Raw genomic sequence first — 21,415 nt, 5'->3', positions numbered from 1 at the left:
CAGAAGTTATAAAAAGTTTTTTACTTACCTGCTCCGTTGCTGGCGTCCTCGTTTCCATGGAGCCGACTAATTTTTGGCCTCCGATGGCCAAATTAGCCGCGCTTGCGCAGTCCGGGTCTTCAGCAGTCTTCTATGGAGCCGCTCGTGCCAGAGAGCGGCTCCGTGTAGCTCCGCCCCGTCACGTGCCGATTCCAGCCAATCAGGAGGCTGGAATCGGCAGTGGACCGCACAGAAGAGCTGCGGTCCACGAAGGTAGAAGATCCCGGCGGCCATCTTCAGCAGGTGAGTATGAAGACGCCGGACCGCCGGGATTCAGGTAAGCGCTGTGCGGGTGGTTTTTTTAACCCCTGCATCGGGGTTGTCTCGCGCCGAACGGGGGGGGGGGGGGGGGGGGGTTAAAAAAAAAAAAAACCCGTTTCGGCGCGGGACATCTCCTTTAATGATGGATGGATATCTATCTAATGTAATAAAATGTATATTGCACTATGCACAACAGCCTCTGACATCGGAGCTCTGTCCTGCAGAGTGTTAGAAACCTGTGCCGGACCTCGTCCAACACTGAGACTACCCTGCAAAGCTGCAATGTCGGACGAGGTCAGACACTGGATTGGAAAGGGTTAAAGGGATACTCCAGGAATTTGACATTTACATTGACCTGTCCGAAGCTTGGGATTCCCAGAGATCATTGGGGCCGGACACCCACATTGGCCGCTCCCACTAAGCCTTTTGTTAGGCTTCCAGCCCTGACCACCGATGCGGATGTTCGCAGGGAGCAAGAGCGACAGACTGCAACCGATCAACCGGGAATACCACTTTAATAAGAGTCTGGGGCTACACAGACTTTGGGCGACCTTGCACGGTCATTGAAGTCTATAAGGTCATGGGACGAGTGGCAGGTTGCTGTGATCTGCGGAGGTTTTGTAAGATGCACCGAGGATGGATTGTTTGCAACCTGCGGCTTGCACCATGACCTTATTGCCTGCCATGGCGGTGTCACAGGGCTGCATAGTGATCTGTCATCACCAAGTATCCCTAGCCTAAGGCCGAATGCACACGGCCGGGTCGGATTCTACATGAGCGATCCTGCAGCGGAATCTGACCCTCCGTACCTGTCCGGATGGTTCTTTTCTGTGCGGCCGGCGCAGTACAGAACATGCCGTGCCGCAATAGAACATGCTGCAATTTTCTCTCTGCAAGCGGAAATTTACAATCGATCTCCGCTTGTGGTGATGGAAAAGCGATTTTCCATAGCATGTCTATGGGCGGTATTTGCAGCGGAGTCCGGATTCTACAATGTAAATCCGCCCATGTGCATTGGGCCTTTATGTTACAGGAGCGGCTCGTCTGGATGCAATCAGCCCAACTTGGTGCAAAGTTACCAACAACTTAGAAAGTACTTGCAAGATATGCAGAATGCTGTAGTCTGACTTTAGAACGGAGCGACAGGAGGAGCGGATTACTGGTACAGATCCCATCCGAATAAGCGGGAGGGAGCATTAGCAGTATGTATGTAGCCAGGCAAACTGGCGGCTGATGAAGAACGCCACCGGACAGCGAAATGGGAAACTGAAGCACTACCCCCAAAGCCTCAACATATCTCCTCCAGGCGGTGGCCAGCTAATGCTTATGGGGGTATCCCCATTCTGTAGACAGCGGATGCTGGGAGAATGACTGGTCTGACGTGATGGACTTCAGCACACCCCACCCCTTTGTTGTAAATGTACATAAGCAGCTGCCAGGTATTTGCCCACTGCTTAACCCCTCTTAGAATACATACCTATGTAGAGGGGTGGGGGGAATAATAGCTGAACGGGCATTTGGGCCAACCACCATCTACGGCCAGCTTAAGGGGCGTCCCAGAATAAAGTTTTATCACCTGTCCACAGTATAACTTATGAAACCGATTCCCCCCGCCGTGCCCCTCAGAGAGGCTCCTGTGCTCTGCCACTCCTACAGGCGGGTTCTGTCATGCCAACACACCCGCAGGGTATAGCCACACGGGGGAATATTCCACCTCTAACATCCATGTCAAAATCTGCATGTTTGTCCCTTTTTTCCTCAGACCTGCATGCAGAATTTGCTCTGTTATCATCAACCTTTTGATGCAGAAACGCGATTATCCGATTCGGAAATCTGCATTAACGGGCAAATATTGCATGCGAATCTGAGAAAAAACTGCGGAAAGAGAAGTGCATGTTGGATTTAGAGGCGGAATTCACGTAGAATGTTCCCCAGTGAGTCCCGCCGTGTGAGCGCAGGCGCATCCGCACTGACTGGTGGATATTGTTGCAAATTAGAAGCAAAATTAACAAAATCTGCAATTCTGCTTTTTTTTTTAAACGACATTCACCATGCATTATAAATGTTTTTCAAGCTTTTCAAAAAAAATCTAACATTTTTCTTTTTTTAGTCAAAAGTGCTGTATAAAAGGTTTTTTTCCGTTGTCCTTTTTACTGGTACTATTGGTTGATCTATACGACGTTTTCATCCCTTTCTATTGTTTTTTGTAAGGCTAGATAGGCAAAATTAGCTATTTTGGTCAGATTTTATTTTTCCGTAACTTGTACTCTGCAGGTAAAATACGTACTAATTATTTTTCCGCAGGTCATTACAGTTGCAGCGATACCACCTGTGGTCTTTTTCTAATACATAGTATGACGATGGAAAGGTGAGGTTTTTGACATTTTTTAAAAACAATTTTAATACTTTTTATTTTTGTCCCACTGGGGGACCTGATTATCGCCATCTTTTATCACTCTTCTAATACACTACTAGACATCAGTGCATTAGAAAGCCTGTGAAGCTCAGCCAGGGGTAAACCTTCGGGGGGCCATAGCAACCCATTGGGACCCCGTGATCACATCGTAGGGGTCAGGCGGGTGAGAGATAGAGCCCCCCTTCCTCTGCCATCGTTTTTCATGCCGTGGTCGCACTGACCACGGCATGTAAAGGGTCAAACACAGGGGATACACGGTTTCTTTAGTCATCGCTGCCATCTGACAGCCGAGTGCCTGCTCTCCCTGGCACAGGAGTCCCGTGCCAAGCTTCTGATGTAGCTGCCGTCAAGACGTTCGGGCGGTCATCAAGGGGTTAAGGTATTCCCCATACAGCAGATTCGTACGTGCAATTTTCTAGGTGGGATCTGCAGCTAAGCTTCATATTGATGCCACGCATTTTGCTATTAATGTAGCCTTTTCAATGGGCAAAATCCACGTGCGAACTTCTGACGAGTTGTGGCGCCAAGAGATATGTTGTCGCTTCCCGTGGATCCGTGTCAGGCAAAATCTGTGCGCAGAATTTCTATAGACAGGGATAGATCCGCCTGCGGAATCACAGCTGCGGATTCTCTGCCACAATGTAAGAGGCTAAATGTGTGCATCAGATTTCACTGTGTGAACATAGCCCAATGCGCTGCTGGTGCAAATACGGACAATGCGCACATTCAAGAAACACCAAGACAGTTGACAGATGAACATATTCTGATCACATTTATGTGCCCCAGTCGGACGGCAGGTATCCAGACCCAGACTGTGAGCATCATTAATTCCTACTATTCTCATACAGGGATAGGGCAAAAATATGGAAACACTGTATAAAACAAAAAACACATGCCTTAAATTACACGAGATTATAAATCAGATTTCACAATACTACCAGATCATTTTAACTATATCAAAAGGTCAGCTCAACGCTAATGAGTAAAATCCCATGCGGATCTCTCCTAATGCTCTGGGATCCATACATGATTACAGCGGAGCTAGTTGGCGGTGCAACGATCTGTATGACAGCGCCAACACGTGGCGAGCGTCACTGGTCTTCAAGACAGCGTTTTGCTCAGTTGTGCGGGAATCATGGCAGAGCTGATAGAATTCCAATGTCGCCTTAACAAAGGTAGCAAACGTTTTTGCTGAGGCGCACTATGTAAGGTTATGACTGCGTACAGTAAGATTGGAAACACCGCATCCGACAAACACCAGCGTGGACGGAAATGTGTAATGAGTGACAGATGATTATTGTGTAGGTTTGTGATAAAAAAAAAAAGCAGACTACAGCTTTGGCGTTTCCATATTTTTGTCCACCCCCTGTAAGTCAAGCCAGGACACCAGTCCATATTACAGATGCATAAATGTGGCCGGCACATGTTCATCCATCAACGGCGTAAGGCCTCATGTCCACTAGCAAAATTAATTTGTGGATTCCGCTGCAGAATTCACATTCAATTTTGCCCATAGGGAATCATTGGCCATCCGCGGTCAATTAAATTGAATTTTGCACCCGCGGATGGCATTTCAATAGATTTGCGTTTTTCACGCGCGGGAGAAAAAACGCGGAATGCTGCATTTTACTGGAGATTCGCCACATTACTATCACATTGCTAGCAATGGGTGCGGATATCTGCATGAAAAAAAAATTACCATTTAAAGCAAATCCGCGCAGAATTTTTGCGGAACCCAAAAAAAAAATAATATATATATATTTTTTAATTGCCTATGTAAATTGACCTATTGAGATCAATGGGTTATTTTCCTGTGCGATTTCCATCCATATCGCAATTGGACGAAACTCACGTGAGACATTGGCATGTATAAACGCACCCTTACTAGTCCTGGTGATTAGGATGAATGAGCCGCCAGGAGCAAACCACAATCATACCACAACCCCGAAATCCATATCTGCACCACCCCCGACCGCTGACCCCGTCCCGTTAGATCTCCAAGAGGAATGATCAGAAACAAATGACTCCCCCTGAGTCACAGGAAATCGGATTAGTCCGTCTCCTGACTTCCCATCATGCCGGGCCCATCTGTAATCTGCATCACTGAAGACCAATGAAGCCATACAGAATGGGATTCCTCAGCCCCGATCCCCCCAGAGAGTAAGACACATCCAATATTGTCCTCTCCCCCATCCAGCGGCCCTGAGACCAGCCGGCCCCGGATCAAGCATGACTAATAGCTGCTCAACTTTCACCCTACTCAGGACTTTCAAGGCAGCTGGCGTGGCACGCTTCCCGGCCCGGGAGAGCACAAGCTCCTCAAGGAGAACGGAGGGGTGCAGAGACGCAGTTGTTTTTGTGCCTCGGCCCCTAACAAACAACAAGTAGTAAAACAATACAAATCTGATGGGGATCGGTGCTAGACATAAGATCCTGCTCGTGCGATACAACCTGGGATGAGGAGATGCGTTTCCATATTTCTGCAGCTCTGGGTTGTATTGTTTGCCGCCTGCGTTCAGCGAGATCTCACAGCGAGCCGCTCTTTATATATTAGCATTCCTTCACAGCTACAAGTTATTATTCACATATCCTCCGCGCAGACTGCAGTGCCGAGATCCGTGGAACATGGCGTCCGCTAACGACACCGCCGACTCGTCTACGAGCAAACACTGAACCGCCGAGCACAGATACAAGCAAGTACCAAGAGCCGATCGCTTATACAACCGCAAGGAGATCGCTAGACAACCCCGCCGCCGTGCAAATGCCGCCGCCGGGACGTTACGGAACCGCTCCGAGTGACATGTGGCCATAGAGTAGAACGAACGGATAGATATACTCCAGGAGGAGCGCAAAAAATAGATTGGGGAACGGTTATATTAGCAATCAGCGGATGTGTAAATAGATGAGCCCCGCCGAGTGCATCGGAAAAAATGCGCATTTACGTTTTCCTGCTTGCAAGTGATCGTTACCAAGTAAGGGGCCACGGTCCAATCCCGGATAGGACCCCCAGGGATGGCCCGTAGCTGCACGAGTTAACCACATCGAACACCGTGGTTTGGCCATGTGTAGCGCATTTACACAGGCGTATGAAATTTCGTTCCGTAAAAAAGGGACCACTGCGTGCGTATGCTGCGTGTCAATGGTGTAAAATACACGCGCGATTCCGCCGCAGACGGAGATTGTGACCTGGTTTTTAAGACGAAATTCACATGGAAAATTCTGCTGTATGACTAAACCCGAATGATGTAGACAAACGGAAAACAGGCCCCCCTGAACGTCCCCAACGAGGAGCCAAGCCAGCGGTGACATGCATACCCCCGGGGTGCTTGGGAACCGGAGGTAGGTCACAGCTGGCATCTATGGCGCTCTGAGGGTGGTTTCCCATCTGCGGCGGAACCTTCGACTGAGGATTCCGTTGCAGATGCTGCTGAAAATACCAAGCAGCGCTGCGGACCCCGTTACAGTCAAGGGAGCCCGCTGCATCCAGAGACTGAACCGTTCGGCTGTGGGGATTCCCCTTTCCTACTCAAAGCAGAAAAAGGGGATCCCCAGCGCAGGCGTGAAAGCACCCCAACTTGTTTTTAGTCTGTCGGACAGATGCAATAAAAAGCTGTCATATTACAGCCGGCTGACCGCAGCTAAAGAACACGACGCTGAAACTAGAATTCATAGGACCCCCATAATAACGTCAAAAGGGGCCCCCCAACTGTAGTAATGCAGACAGCAGTGCAAAGCATGGCATCTCATGCACAGAGGAGAACGCAGACAGTAGGGGGAGACTGCAAAGTTATGGCAGGAGTTTAAAAGCATCAGACCCCCGCATCTACTGCGCTCGGGGGGAGTCAGCGGTTTATAATGCGGCTGTTCGGAAAAGGGCGCGATTGGCTGGGATTCTGTCTTTGTGGTCCTCTGATTGGTGGTGTCATGCTCCGCCCCCTCAGTGCGACGAGGACTCATCCGTATAAACGTCTGTAATGAGAGAAGCCTTTAGGGAGCTTCTACAAGCAGATCTGTCAGCGATCGACTGCTGAGGCCTTATGGGACGTCGTAGGCTGCTGCAGCCAATCAGCCAGAAGCTGCGGTGCTAAAAAGGAAAACCCATCCAGGGGCTCATTCACATCCAGCAATTGGCTGCAGAATTTTTGCAAAAAAAAATCTGCAGCAAATCCACATAAAAATCTGCACAGCTTGTCGCAAAATTTAGCGCTGATCCGCAGCGCACTTCACAGCTGAAGGGAGGAAATCCGCAGGAAACAATGCAGGTGACGCACCGCGACAAACAAGCTTAATGTTTCTCGTTTACGAGTCTTACTTTTTAGGCCTCGCGGTCGGTAAAATTCTCCAAACTTAGAAAAAAAGAGCAAAATCAGCTAAAAACAATCCGACATCCACCTATGGGGACCTCCAGAGTCGGCTGGGCACGGTGACAAAACACCCAGAGACCAATACATGCCAATCAAAGACGCTAGTCGCCAACCACCTCCTAGTAGATTAACCCCCTACAATCCGGACCCCACTTGGGTCTTGCCCAGCAAGGACTACCCTGAGACGCCCCAACATGCTGTGCGCTCCCCAAAAGCCAGCCCTTTCTCAGACCGACCCGGAGCCAAACGAAATGTGGAGTAGTTCCCCCACAGCAACCAATCAGGTGGCTGCTTTCATCTATCCAACGCAAGACAGAATGTGATTGGTGGCTCTGGGGAACGATGTCATCAGTCATGGAGGGAGTGCGAAAACACCCCAACTAGTGCCAACTCTTCTTCCTGCCAGTGCATGGAGGAGAGTAGCTGCCAGCAGGTGCCCTCTGCCTTCCCACAGTACAGGGGTGGTTCTCTGCCAACGCTCAGGGCTTTCCGTCTCATTTTAGAGCAGAAAAAAAAAAGGAATTTCAAAGTGTTTCCATATTTTTGCCTCATCGATTTTAATGGGTTTAAAGAAAAAAACAACAAAAAACGTTAAAATCGTAACTCTTTCAGGCCGCTTCCGTTCTGTTTTTAACAGCCTGCTCTGCAGACCGCGCCATTAATTCTGGAAGAAAAAAAACAAAACAAAACAGAACGAAAGCGAACTTTAAGGTTTTCCGTCTGTTTTGAAAACTCACAGAATTCAATGAGGGAAAAAAAAAAAACTGAAATGTTTCTGTCTGAACGCTCCAAAAACAGAACGGCGAGGGAAAGCCGTAACGCCAACGTGAACGCGCTCCGAGGGAGTGTGGGTGCAATATTGGTCCGAGAGACGCGTGACCGATATCGCACTTGCAAATCTGGGATTTTGCCGGCGAGACGGATGCAATTTGCGAAAAAACGTGCAGCGCTGCCAATAAAAAAAACGGATGTTGATTTCATCCAAAAAAAAAGTGAAAAAAAAAAAAAGAAAATAAGAAAAAAAAGTCACATATGAAAACTGCCTCCACATGCCAGTGCAATTTTTTTCTGCTCCAATAGAAAATAATGGCGCTGCGGCCCAAGTCTGCTGCGGTTTTATCGAACTCGCTATTTGTGCGGGCAAAAAATAATAATTAAATAAATAGATTTAAAAAAAAAAAAAAAAACCCGCTCGTTAACTCATTAGAATCTATTGGTTACGTCCCGTCTCCACGTCGTCTGTATTACAATCAGGCGTAACGCGCACGGGAATAATGGGTTGTGCGAATGCGGCCTAGCTCCATTTCCCCCTCGTCACTTACCCAGCCCTGCATCTACCCGCCTTACATCATCACTAAGTGGCGCGCCGTTACCGCGGCATCATTAGTGGGTTATCCAACATCTCTGAGATTGGCGCATACTATTACCTACAGGCAGGTTCGCGGCCCTCCGTACACGCCTGCAGCCGCGCTCCGCCTGCTCCGCATCTCTGGAGCGCACCCTCACACCGTTCATACACAACGGCAGATCATAAACATGGCGGCAATTACAACGTGGCGGTCATCCATGTGCACGATAAGTCAGAACGAGCAGTGACACGGCGACGTACGTCGTTCGCTTCACAGTGAGCAATAGAATCAGCCGATTCATTATCGCCGGCCGCGGCGCGCTCACACAGCCCTCCCGCGGCGCGCTCACACAGCCCTCCCGCGGCGCGCTCACACAGCCCTCCCGCGGCGCGCTCACACAGCCCTCCCGCGGCGCGCTCACACAGCCCTCCCGCGGCGTCTTTCATTGCGCCGCCTGTTTATACGAAAGGATACGCCAGACAAACCGCACTTCTGAGGTCGGCAGTACAGATCCGACCGACGCACATCTAACGATCCGCCGCCGCACGCGTTTACACCCAGCATGTTATCGAGCGAAACGCCTCAACCCGCAGCTGCGGGCACACGGGGCAGCGCCGTTTTGCCCAGTGAAAAACTGCCCTTTTCTTTGCTATTTTCTGGGATGATTTCCATCCGCGGCCGTCAGCATCCATTATTTGCGCCTGTTTTTCGTGTCCCCATAGGGACACTATAACAACGGACTGCGCTCACATGCGATAAAATAGGGGGGGGGGAATGGACGATTCTACGGGCTTTTAAGAACACGTGTAAAAAAAAAAAAAATTATATATATATCACACACACGTGCCCGGTACACGGCGCCCTACAACCGTCTGGCGGCAGTCGCACGGGCGATTGCAATCCAGGGGGGGGGGGGGAAGTTACATTTTTGCAGCAGTTTTTGCAGGCACACAGACCATCAGCGAACCTCCTGTTTTGTTTTAACGGTCTCCATGGTTACACGCATTAAAAACGGATCCCATTTACGCCGTGTAAGCGCAGTCCGTTTTTTTTTACCGCACTCACGGACTTGAATGGGCAATTGAAAACAAAAACCGGCAGCGCTTCCTTTTTTATCGCTGCACGCCTGCGTAAGAAAACAAAAACAACGTGAACATCCGCGATGGAATTGGCGCGCACCGATTCCGTGCGATTACGGGGAAGAAAAAAAAGTGAGGCGACGGACTAATACAATTTACAAGGCGATCGTTCTGCGCACCCCGACAACAAACACGTCTGTACGTAAACATCGGGGCGACAGTCAACAGGGCGGCGGGCATCACCCTGCCATTCAGGACCCTGGGAAAGCTGGGCTGCAGGGCCATACCGCACCAGCAGGAGTGCTAGAGGTCACACTGTGTACACCGCGGCAGCCAGTAACCCCCCCCATCCAGCAGACAGCACCCCCGCCGCGGCACGCACCGGCCCCGGGGGGATCCCTCGCAGGGCCCTCGCTACACCTCGGGAACAGACGCAGAAAGGCGATCCCGCCAAGTTTCAGGCCCAGCCGCCCACATCACCCCCCCTCCCTCCATGGGAAACCTGAGGCGGCTGCTGGGAGGCCCGGCGCCCCCGACGCACGGCCGCTCTGGCGGGGGACACCCGGGGCGGGAGGGGTAGAAGAAGGAGAAGTGACCTGTTCGTGGCATCCTGATGTGCGCGCGGAGGTGAGAGCAGCTCCTGGCTGGCAATCAATGGAGAGAGACAGGCACACGGCGGCGACAGACCCCTCCCCCTCCTCCACAGGGACACGCCCACTAGAGAGCCAGTGGCACGCCCCTCTCTTCGCTGCTGCCCGCGGGAAAATGCCCGCCTTCTGATTGGCTAGGCGGGCTGTGAGGCAGCGGCGGCACAACCGGACATTTCAAATGTAACGTTTGTGAGGTGACGTAGAGAGAAGGGAGGCAGGAAGGATGGCGGCCGCCGCTTGTCTCCCAGCAGCCGCTACAGCCTTCAGGGCTGGGGGAGCTCCTTACACCTCAGCGGGAGGGTTATTAGTCATAACGCGTATACCGTTCCCGTAGACCGGCTGAGGCTCCCGTTACCGCCGCTCGGGCGCAGCCTTCTGGTTTGGGGATTTTTATTGGCATTGGTTCTTAGTCTCTTCGTGACTGGGATAACGCTACCCCCCACACTTGTCAAATGGGTTCTCCCACCCTGAGCGCACAGCACAGCCACTGGGACCAACTATTGGAAGAATAGGGGGGTTTCCTTGTTCGGTCCCATTTTGCATGGCAGAGCTTGCGTGTCTGCTCTCCAGAATTCGCACAGATCTCCGTGGGATTCAGCGCTCGTTCACACGGGCAGATGCGGCTTTGGGCGCATTCCACTGTTGTAAGTCTGTGAGAAACACTGAGATCTCAACACACACAAGTCGTGTGGGGTATAAGGTGCAGTATGCTGCGCCCCCTATGTCATTGCGTCTGGGCTGCGGTTGTATACGCGATAATAGAGAACAGGGGGCGCTCTCGCGCATACAGACACGGCACAAGAGAACATGCTGCGTTCTATTGTGCGCTCGCGGATTACGCCATTCCGACATGATGACGTAAGTAGAATTGCGTAAGGCATTGTAATTTGCTGCCGCATCTCCCCCGGGCGTACAGCGCCATTCCAATATGGCCGTGTGAGGCGGCCCTACAGTCCTGGGTCCCTATGATGCTGCGAGTTTGACTGCGCAGATCCACGGTCGGAGTGGGGCACCTCCGCCATACAGGTGTGAATGCCAGCGTACGCCCGCTATTACACCCAGTCTTTGTTCTCCCGACAATTGCCAAGAATTCGATAAGAACGAAAGGATCGGGCGGGTTTATTTCCAACAGCTGTATCTGCCAGGCGCACTTAGGGCTGCAAAAACCTGCGCGCCAAATAGAACCCATTTTGGAACACACCTGCACATGGAAGGCCGCCGTTTGCACAAAATTGCGCAGTAAGCTGCTTGATTTCGCAGGCTTAAGTGAGAAGGTATTAGTGTAATATGTCGACACCGGAAGTGTGGGCGTGCCCGGGCTGAGCTAGAGGTAACGCCCACAACGACCGACTGGCTTCGGCATACCCAGCTTGACCAAGCTGCCGAGAGTTGGGTACATTATAGAGAAGCCGGTAACCGCTTACATACTGCGATCTATGTTGATCGTGGCGTGTAAAGGGTTTTCACAGAGGGCGGAAGCTCCCTGTTTTTCATCATCTGACCCCTGCTAAAAAAAAAAAAAATTTGCGGAGGCCTGGCTAGTTGTCATGGCAACGGGACGCCAGAATCATCAAGATAAGTGATCAGTGGGGTCTTAATGCTGAGCCCCCACCAATCCTGACAATGTTCCATGTCCCCCTCTCCTCACTACAAGATCCGCAGTGAGGAAAACAGAGTCTGCATTTACACTGGTGACTGCGAACTAGGTCTGTGAAAATATGCGATGCATTCTGGAGTGATCCGCATGGATGTGCGCTACCAGTCAAGAGTTTTGGAATTCCTCAATTTTTCCAGTTATTTTTAACATTAATGCAGTCCAGCAAGTAACATGAAATGGTTAAAGAGTACGGTAAAAACTGGAAACAGGAAGTTCTAACCTGAAATGCAACAAGTGTGACTTTATGATTTTAACCAAAGTACTTTTTGCGGGAACACATGAAGGACAGCAGCTCCACAGAACAGAAAGCAAATTATGGTTTGAAAGTAGACGTAAACTATTCCTACAGCTGTCTCAACGTTTGTAGATTACTTTCAAACCCTCTGCACCTATATAACCAGTGTTGGAACAGATTGCACCACACCCTCTAGGGGAGGATTTGGACAGTTTAGCTCTTCGGGACAGAGCAAAGTGCTAATATAATGGCAAGAAAAAGGCAATTAATAAACTAAAGACAGACAATTATAACCCTGAGGGCCCATTTACACGGCCATAGACGTTTTACGTGCGCCCGCTGGTGCCGTACAATGCCGTCTGGCCTGGGGAGCCATTCTCCCTTGCCGGCTCACCTCCCTTTCAGCCATTTGCAGTGTGAGGGGCGGAGCCAAGCTCCCGCAACTTGTCTGTAGCCAGCAACAAGAGGAGGCGGAGCTTGGCTCTGCCTCCATCCCCTCCCATTGCAAACAGTGGAGAGGAGAAGGGGAGAGAGTTTAGCAGTCACACTAAACTCTCTCCCACCTCCCCTCTCCTGCAGCTCTTCCGCCGCCGAACAGGTACGCAGGGTCGCCAGCAGATTCTGTGCGGGATCCGTGCGTGCCCGTGTGCATGCAGCAAAAAATAAGTCATATGTGGAAGAAGCGTGATGGTCTGGGACTGCTGAATCCAGAGTTGGTGACTGGCACACTGGACAGAAAGGGCGACCACAGGATTTTACCCTCTGGCGTCTGCCCAGTCGGTCAGGGGAACATATTACAGCAAGACAACGATCCAAAACCTACTTCTAGGTCCTATCAGAACTAGAGACAACAAGAAGCTGGAAGGCTTCAAGGAAGTGAATTCTAAAGCTTCTGACCGGTGGTGTGCATGCATTTTTCATGTGCGTAGTGGATGTAAGGGGGTCCGCCGCTTAGGACCCCCATCCATTAGCTTATCATCCGTCCCATTATCAGTGCGGTGGGCCAGGTGATGTAACCAGCAGTCAGCGCAGGAAGCGTGTGCTTCGGCTTCACTGGCATTGAAATCTCTGCGAGCGTCACACTTCTACACTTCCTGCTTCCCCTGATCAGGAGAGGAGCAGAGCGGCTCTCCCAGCGATTTCAACGATAGTGAATCCAGGAGCCGCACTTCCTCCCCTGTCCGCTGATGACAACTTCCAACTGGACAGCAGATGGACGGGGGTGCTGATCGGCGAACCCCCATCCATCAACTACCGATGGCCTATCCAAAAGATAGGTGATCTGTGGAAAAGAGAGCAGGCAACCCCTTTAGAATGGTAAAAAATGTATCACACACACACGCTGATCGCACGGCATGCAAATGCATTTTTTTCCCCCCTGCTGCTATAGCAAATAATGGGCCATTTTGGAACAAGAATTAAACAAAAATAGGGCTTGTTGCAATCTTTTCAAACTTGGAACATTGATGCGAGTGAGAAAAAAAAATTAAGCGCTTGGTGTGAAGAAACCCATTGAATGGAATGGCTTCTTTTATGCGCGAGCTTGGTCTGTCTCGGACACGGACGGGACTTGTGCGGAAATCTCTCCCATGTGGATGCACCATGAATGGAGCAGCGGTTGTGTGCCGCAACTGGTTTTATTTCAAGGAGACTGCCGGAGATCAGAGTGCTATCTTCAGATCTCCCACAGAGATGAATGGAGCGGCAGTGGAGCCCTCATTCTTGAGATCTATGGGGGTCTCGGCAGGGAGACCTCCACCAATGCTGTGGATAGGTGAGCCCTTTAAAAGGGGTATTCCAGTTACAGGGCAAGTTTTCTCCTGTCCCATGTAAAAACTGATAGATTGGCGGGGGTATAACCAATCGGACCTCCACCGATGCAGAGAATAGGGGGTCCCGATTCCTCTGTTATTCTCCCTTCTGGGTGGCTTCTCGCACCCACAGTGGATCGTAGGTTGAACTTGCGCACGCAATCACTATCCCCTTCATTTCAATGGGGCTGGTGGGTGGAAATTGCTGGGCTTTATACTCCGTGTCCACTAGTCCCGCTGAAAATGGGTGCAGCCGCATGCGCCATTGCCACACTATACAACTTCCTTCTCACTGCGGGCAGCAGCGAGGAGGGCAGGGGAAATGGGACCCCCGTTCTCAGGGTCAGCGGGGTCCCAGCAGTTGGGTCCACAGCCATCTATTAGTTTTCACCTATCAAGCAGATGGGCGCAAACTTGATAAAAGTTCCATAACGGGCAGGAATGCCCCTTTAAATGCCATCATCATGCGTTGCTGGTGTCGGTCACATGATGCATCTGTGATCTGCCTCGGTCTGCTCCCGGGACGCAGCAGCAGCGTCACATCTTTTGCGCGGTCTGCATTTTCTGCTCTAGGACTTACTATTGATACAATGTCCTTATTATCCCAGACGGTGTCCCTCTGCTGGACTACAGCTGTAGCACACCGGGGCTCAGGGGTATATCCATCCACCCCCTCCTAGACGTCCTCTGGATGGCCAGTGCGCACAGCTGCCCGCAGTCATTACCAATGTCATCCACCCACAGCTAGGGGGAGCCAGAGCCACGTGACGTCACCACCACCGGGGGAAGCTCGGGCAGCCAGCGGTGATGTAACCGGCGCTTCCTGACCACACACAACGATCACAGCCTGCGCTACTTACCGCCTCCAACCGATCCCCGTTACCAGGCACAGCGGTCACACCGACAGGGATGTGCGAGGGGACGCGGACCGCTCTACGCTGCTCTCACGTCGCTGCATTTTGGCGGGAATGTCAGAGTGGGCGTGGCCTGGGGCAGAGAGTTGTCACCGCCGAGCGCGTCAGTGGAGAGCAGGGTGACATATGGCCGTGCCGCTTCCTGCCTGCAGGGGGCACTTCTTCCATCTCATAACACATGTCAGCCTTCAGACCTTTTCATAGCTTGTTTTGTGGGACAGGTCTGGCCTGTGTATAATGTAGACCCTTAAGGCCACCTGCAAACAACTAAGTTTGAATTGCGGAATCCACGGCATTCCGCAGCAATTCAAACTGACGGAGCGTCCACATGTCCGCTCACATAAGTAGACGGGGAACTTTAATTTTTTTTTTTTTTTTTTTAAAGACACGATAGAATCCGCGTGGCGGCATCGCCATGTCTCCGGCGGCGGAGCGGTGGGGGCGGGTGTCTTGTGGGTACCAGTAGGAGGTACGTGGCGCTTTTGGATTGCTTTTCATTGCGGTGTTTTTTTGCTAGGCGAACGAAAGAATAATAGCAATTCTGGCGTTCCTCTCTAAAAGCCTTGTTATGGCGCTCACCGCGCGAGGCGAACACGGCAGTGCCCGTTATGGGCTGCCGTTACCTGCAGATTTGGATCCATTTAAAAGGGCTTTTTGTTTGGAGAAATGCATAGATTTCTTTAACTTCACTTTTTTTTTAAAAAATTAAACCTTCTGAACTTTTTTCGATCCTACTTTTGGAGAGCTTGAGGATGTGATCAGGCACTAGAATAGGGCATCCTGCTAAGCCTATGGCAGCAGTCTATTAGGGCCCATTTACACAGGACGAATGTCAGGCAAACCATGCCCAACGCTTGTCTCTGTGTGTCCTCGCTCCCATTCAGTTTAAATAGTGGCTGTTCAGTAGTGAACAGCCGCTGTGTTATCTCAATGGAGGGGGGCGGGGGAGAAAGAGGAGAGAAATCCCCTGCACTACCCCGCCCCCTGCTGGCCGCTCCGTGACCCAGCCTGCTCTGCTAGCTCCTGTGCAACATCACAGGAGCCAGGAAACACAGGGACGAGTGTCGGCATCGTTTGTACAACATTCGTCCCTGGTAAATGGACCTTTAGGCCGCCTTCACACGGCGACAAAGTCGCGCTGCTACAATTCTACAAATTACATGTATGTGAAGCCCGTGCTTTCTTATGGGTTCCTTCACACATGCAATGTTTTGTAGCATGCTACAAAATGACACACAAACCTTGCGGGTCCAGCGATATACCTGCAAGGTTTTGTAGCCCATTTTTCCCTATGGAGCCTTCCTCCCTGTTGCATCGCATCACACGAAAACGCAGTTTTCATGCGGTGCGATGCAACTTGGACCGTAGCAAATGCTTCTGTCAAAGCTATAATCTAAGCCCTAACTGCAGGAAAGAAATACACATACATCACCTCTCCCGGGCGGTCAGCCCGGCGACAGCTTCTCCCCAGGTCCCAGCACTGATCTTCTTTTCTTCTGGATGGGAATTCAAAAATCCCGGCCTTCTGGAAGCACTGGCTGTGATTGGCTGACACTTAGCTAATCACAGCAAGTGTTCATGAATGGCAATGATTGAACCAATCACAGCCATTCTTCAAGCACTGGCTGTGATTGGCTGACACTTAGCTAATCACAGCAAGTGTTCATGAATGGCAATGATTGAACCAATCACAGCCATTCTTCAAGCACTGGCTGTGATTGGCTAAGCGGCAGCCAATCACTTCCAGCTGCCAGGGATTTTTCAACCCCCAGCCAGAAGATGAAGAAGATGATTAATGCCAGCACCAAGGGCAAAAGCTGCGGCGGCACCACGGACAGCGCGGGAGAGGTGATGCATACTTTTTTTTTTTTTTTCAACTTTCAGTTACAGCTTATTTTCGGGGTAGGGCTTATATTTCAAGCACCCCCCCCCCCCGAAAATCCCACCTTGTGATGCTACAAAGTCACGCGACTTTCTAGCGTCACATGCGACTTTGCAGCTCTGCAAAATTGCGGTATTGCCGCAAGAAGACGCAGCGATGCGATATCTCTGCGATTTTCTCGCAGCAATGCCATGTCGCACATGTGAAGGAGGCCTTAGAGCTACATGGCAGACATGGTACTTTGCATTCGCATTGGGAAACGCCGATGGGTGACAGAAAGAGCCCCCTGCCCTTCTGATTTGCTTACTTGCTGCAGTTGTTATTGATTGTGGCATGTAAATAGTTAAAGTGCCATGATAGGAGGTTTCTCCGATCCTGGCTGTTACAGCAGGAGTCTGGCTGTCAGTAGTCAGCCAAGCCAATTAGTGATTGCCGTGAAAAGGAATATTGGTGGTCACTAAGGGGTTAAGGCAATCTGTCCGCAATGTTTTACTGTGTAAACTAATCGTAAGGTGGCTACAGATATTAACATACAGACTGTGCTGATGCCCCTGACGTTGATGCCCCCTGGCACATGTGCCCATCTTCTGGTATCCAGCAGTGGTGTTACTTGCAGATGCTGTCTTCTGACCCCAACTAGTTGATGGGGCTGTGTGAGGGCTTGTTTTTTTGCAGGGCGAGCTGCAGTTTGTATTAGTACTATCTTGATGTAATACAAATTTTCAGTTACTTGTTACTCAGTTTTTCTTTTGATTGGAGACCGGGTGACCAAAAATAGTGCAATTCTGGCATTGTGGGTTTTTTTCAACATTAGCACGCAAGATAAATAAGGCAGGATCCCGCTGTCAGGCCATTTAGATGCCACAGTTAACACTAATCAAGCATCTTAATGGTTAAAGCGTATTCCGTTGACATTAACTTGCTGATCGAGGCGGGTCCAACTGCTGGGGATACCGCCCCCCTCCTCTCCCCCAATAGACTGGCAAAATGAACAGTGTTTAACCAGTCCTTTATTTGTTTCAATGGAAGCTCCAAATATAGCCAAATTTAAGCGATCGGCAATCTCTGGCACTCTCATTGAAACTAACGGAGCGGTGGCCAAGCATGAGTGCTGCAGCTCGATTCTGGTGTATCTTGTCTCCACCAGAAGAATGGGTAAAGAGAAAATACATGCTCACAACTAACGCCCACAACTTGATTGGCTGGGCAGGAGAATGGGTGCCCAACCTCTTTCATGAATGCAACATCCCATCTCCGCTGCTGCCGACCCTGTCACTCTCCCCCTGCCAGGGTGCCATGTGCGCTCTTGCTGCTGGTGACCCTGTAAGTGACTTTTCTTGCTGCTCTCCCATTATTCCCTTGCCGCCTTCAGCTCTCCCGAGTGCTCTGCCATCTCCCCTCCTGCCTCCGGCGCTGTCATTCTCCCCCCTCCCCATTTGATCTCAGCTGCTGTAACATCATCTCCCCTCCTGGAAGTTGTTGCGTACTGGCTCTGGCGCAGTGCGTCCCCCGTGGAGATTCCCTACAAGCCTCCCATCAGCGCTGTAATGTGCCCACCATTTACAGACTTCCATCTCCTCACCTGTCACTGGCCCAGGGGCTCTGCCTTCTCCCCTCCCTGCTCCAGCATAGTTGGTCAGCCGCTGTCAGTTTCCTCGCCGGCCGGCCTCACATAATAGCTGCACTATGTGACGGCAGCAAGGAGACTGTCAACGCAGGAGCCGGGAAGGAGGCAAGGGAGAGCAGCGGAGGGGTGAGTGACACGAGGCGGGAAGGGAGATGATGGGCACCCATTCTCCTGCCCAGCCAATCAAGTTCTGGGCGTCACTTGTGGGCATGTATTTTGTCTCCACCCATTCTTCTGGTGGAGACAAGATACACCAGTACCCTACAACTCCATTTATTTTATCAGTCTATCGGGGGATACAAGACCCTTATTCTAGTGAACAGTGGCGTTCCCAGCAGTTGAATCCCCACCAATCAGCTAGTTATGCCCTATCCTGCAGATAAGGGATAACTTTAAAGAGACTGTGACCATGTTATGCAGCTCTCAATGAGAACACCATAAAGTCACACTGATTACAGGGATATGTCTGCTATATGTATCTGTGCTGAAGTTTTGCAGAAAATTGCATTTAATTAAAAGCAGGCAGACCTAGAACTAGTCCTGCATATTCAGGAGCTGCAGGCTATCCACGCCCCAACCTGCCCTCCAGCCAATGTTTGGCAGTTAATTCCCAGTAGGCTGACTGCTACACACCATTATACACAGGGTTGGCTGCAATCATTGACAACTACATGGTGTTGACCCTATGTATAAGAACTGCAACACCCTGCCTGCCCAACTACCACTATGTGTGACCGTGGAGTAACAGAGTAGAGAGACACTGGCATGCAAGGGGGAGGAGCCTCAGCTGTTGCTGTTCCAAATTGCAGGAGAGTTACTTTGGAGAGGAGAGCCTATAGGGAGCCATGCTGGTTGAGTCTAAGCCAGAAAGCCCCCTCGTAGGTCCAGCCCTTGGTAGTCCTACCTCCGGACTGTGCTGATCATGTGACATGCTGCCGGCCTGGAGACATCCTCAGCGAAGTAGCGGCAAACCGCCCAACACCGTTGTTAACTCGACCTCCCCTCCAAGTCTCTCTTGGGCTGCATCTAGGCCAGCGCCCAGCAGCAGTACTGAGTGTGTGAGGTGACAGGCAGGCGGCCCGCTGCAGACAGTAGTTAGTAGACCCGCCAGGTCAGCCAGCCCGGCTGCATTAATTTACGTCGGTGCTGCCCGCCTCTGTGCCTCAGGTGGGAATTCATTATTTGAGCCCTACAGGTATGTTCACATGGTGGAATTTTCACATGCGCGAATTCCACCTCCAAAAACTACGGCACAATCCGCGTGTGGAATTCCGGAATGTTTCATTAGCGTTTATGTAGTTAATGTGTCGCCCAAGGCAACTCTTCCAAAATGACCCAAAGACGCTACTGGTCCAAATAATACGGCCATACAAGTAAAATTTGTATGGTCACAAGCCTTGAGTAGCAAGCCATCTGTAACATCCCCCTAAGGTCAACCCTACACTTACATCTGAAAAATGCTTCCATGACTGAGACCTCCGAATAGCAGCTTGTCGTTACTGTCCTGACGCCCCCTGGTATACACAGTCCATACAAAACCCACTCCATGATTGTACAGGCAGGCATCTACCATTGTGTTCTTAACTAGTGATGAGCGAGCATACTCGCTAAGGGCAATTGCTCAAGCGAGCATTGCCCTTAGCGAGTACCTGCCCCCTCGAGAGAAAAGGTTCGGGTGCCGGCGGCGGGCAGGGAGCTGCGGGGGAGAGCGGGGAGGAACGGAGGGGAGATCTCTCTCTCCCCCCTGCTCACTGCCGCAACTCACCGCTCCCCCGTGTCGGCACCCGAACCTTGCCTCTCGAGCGGGCAGGTACTCGCTAAGGGTGAAGTCCCACGAACGTATATCGGCTCGGTTTTTACGCCGAGCCGATATACGTTGTCCTCGTGTGCGGGGGGGGGGGGGGGGATGGAAGAGCCAGGAGCAGGAACTGAGCTCCCGGCCCCCTCTCCGCCCCTCTGCACTATTTGTAATGGGAAGAGGTGGGGCGGGGCTAAATTCTGCGAATTAGCCCCGCCCCCGTCCCACCTCTCCCCATTGCAAATAGTGCAGAGGGGCGGAGAGGAGGCAGAGAGGGGGGGCGGGAGCTCAGTTCCTGCACTTGGCTCTTCCATCCTTCCCCCCCCTGCACACGAGGACGACGTATATCGGCTCGGCGTGAAAACCGAGCCGATATACGTTCGTGGGACTTCACCCTAAGGACAATGCTCGCTCGAGTAATTGCACTTAGCGAGTATGCTCGCTCATCTCTAATCTTAACTAACTACTTCTATAAATAAGTGCCCCCTCCCTGAGAACTGGTGGGAAAACCCAGCTCTAGATCAGACGGAAAACCATTAACAAGCCTGTGTTTCTATTTGACTGTTTTTGAGTAGTTTACTAAGTATTCGCAGTTGATGATGTTTTATCATTCATGGACCTCGCTTGCACAATGTGTGCCACTCCCAAAATGGGCTTATGTACCAGACCAATACAGATTTGCATGTACTTTCAGATTGCGTAGGTGATCTTTCCTCAGTACCTACAAGGCCTATGTTAAGAGTATCAGTTGAGATTGTTTTGTAGTGAAACCACTTCCTCCAATGAGCTTAGCCGTGTAATAATAATAGTATCCTGTAGTGGATTATGTAGACTCTAAACCACCAGCTGCTCACACCCCATTCCTCATTGCTGCTGTCAACACCATCTTTTTATGCAAGGTTTAAAAGGCCATTTTAGGCGAAAACACATTTTTCCATCACTGCCCCCTCACCTAATTGCCTGTCATGCAGTGCAGCCTCTTGTCTGATACTTATCAGGCATTATATTGATGGTGAGATATCTGCTTTCACATCAATCCCATGATGCATCAGTACAGTATTACTTGAGCAGCTAGAGGCTGTATCATTTATGTTGCAGGGAAAACACTCACTACATTCTGTATTCACCTAAATAAGCTTCATACCAGGATCATACCTATAGGGGATGCAGGGGATGCAGTTGCACCTGGGCCCAGGAGCCTTAGGGGGTTAATAAGCCCTCTCTTCTCCATATAGTGAGCCCAGTATTAGGAATAAAACATTATACTTGGGGGCCCTCTTACAAATTTTGCATTGGGGCCCAGGAGCATCAAGTTACGTCTCTGCTACATTCC

At 50.8% G+C, this 21,415-nt stretch overlaps 1 protein-coding gene across 2 annotated transcripts in view; it reads right to left on the bottom strand.

The window, feature by feature from the left end:
• Positions 1-14,843, bottom strand: part of NSD2 (nuclear receptor binding SET domain protein 2) — an 80,771-nt gene extending 65,928 nt beyond the window's left edge. Inside the window, exon 1 of one of the 2 annotated variants that reach the window (XM_066573028.1) lies at positions 14,722-14,843. The gene's annotated coding sequence lies outside the window, so the exon portion shown is untranslated. Of the gene's footprint in view, positions 1-10,104; positions 10,209-14,721 lie in introns of those variants that run through there. The other variant, XM_066573027.1, reaches the window with a different exon arrangement.
• Between the last annotated feature and the right edge of the window lie 6,572 nt (positions 14,844-21,415).

The sequence above is a fragment of the Eleutherodactylus coqui genome, chromosome 7 (genome assembly GCF_035609145.1).
Source record: "Eleutherodactylus coqui strain aEleCoq1 chromosome 7, aEleCoq1.hap1, whole genome shotgun sequence".
NCBI classification, from domain to species: domain Eukaryota; kingdom Metazoa; phylum Chordata; class Amphibia; order Anura; family Eleutherodactylidae; genus Eleutherodactylus; species Eleutherodactylus coqui.
This window is presented reverse-complemented; position numbering and strand designations above follow the sequence as displayed.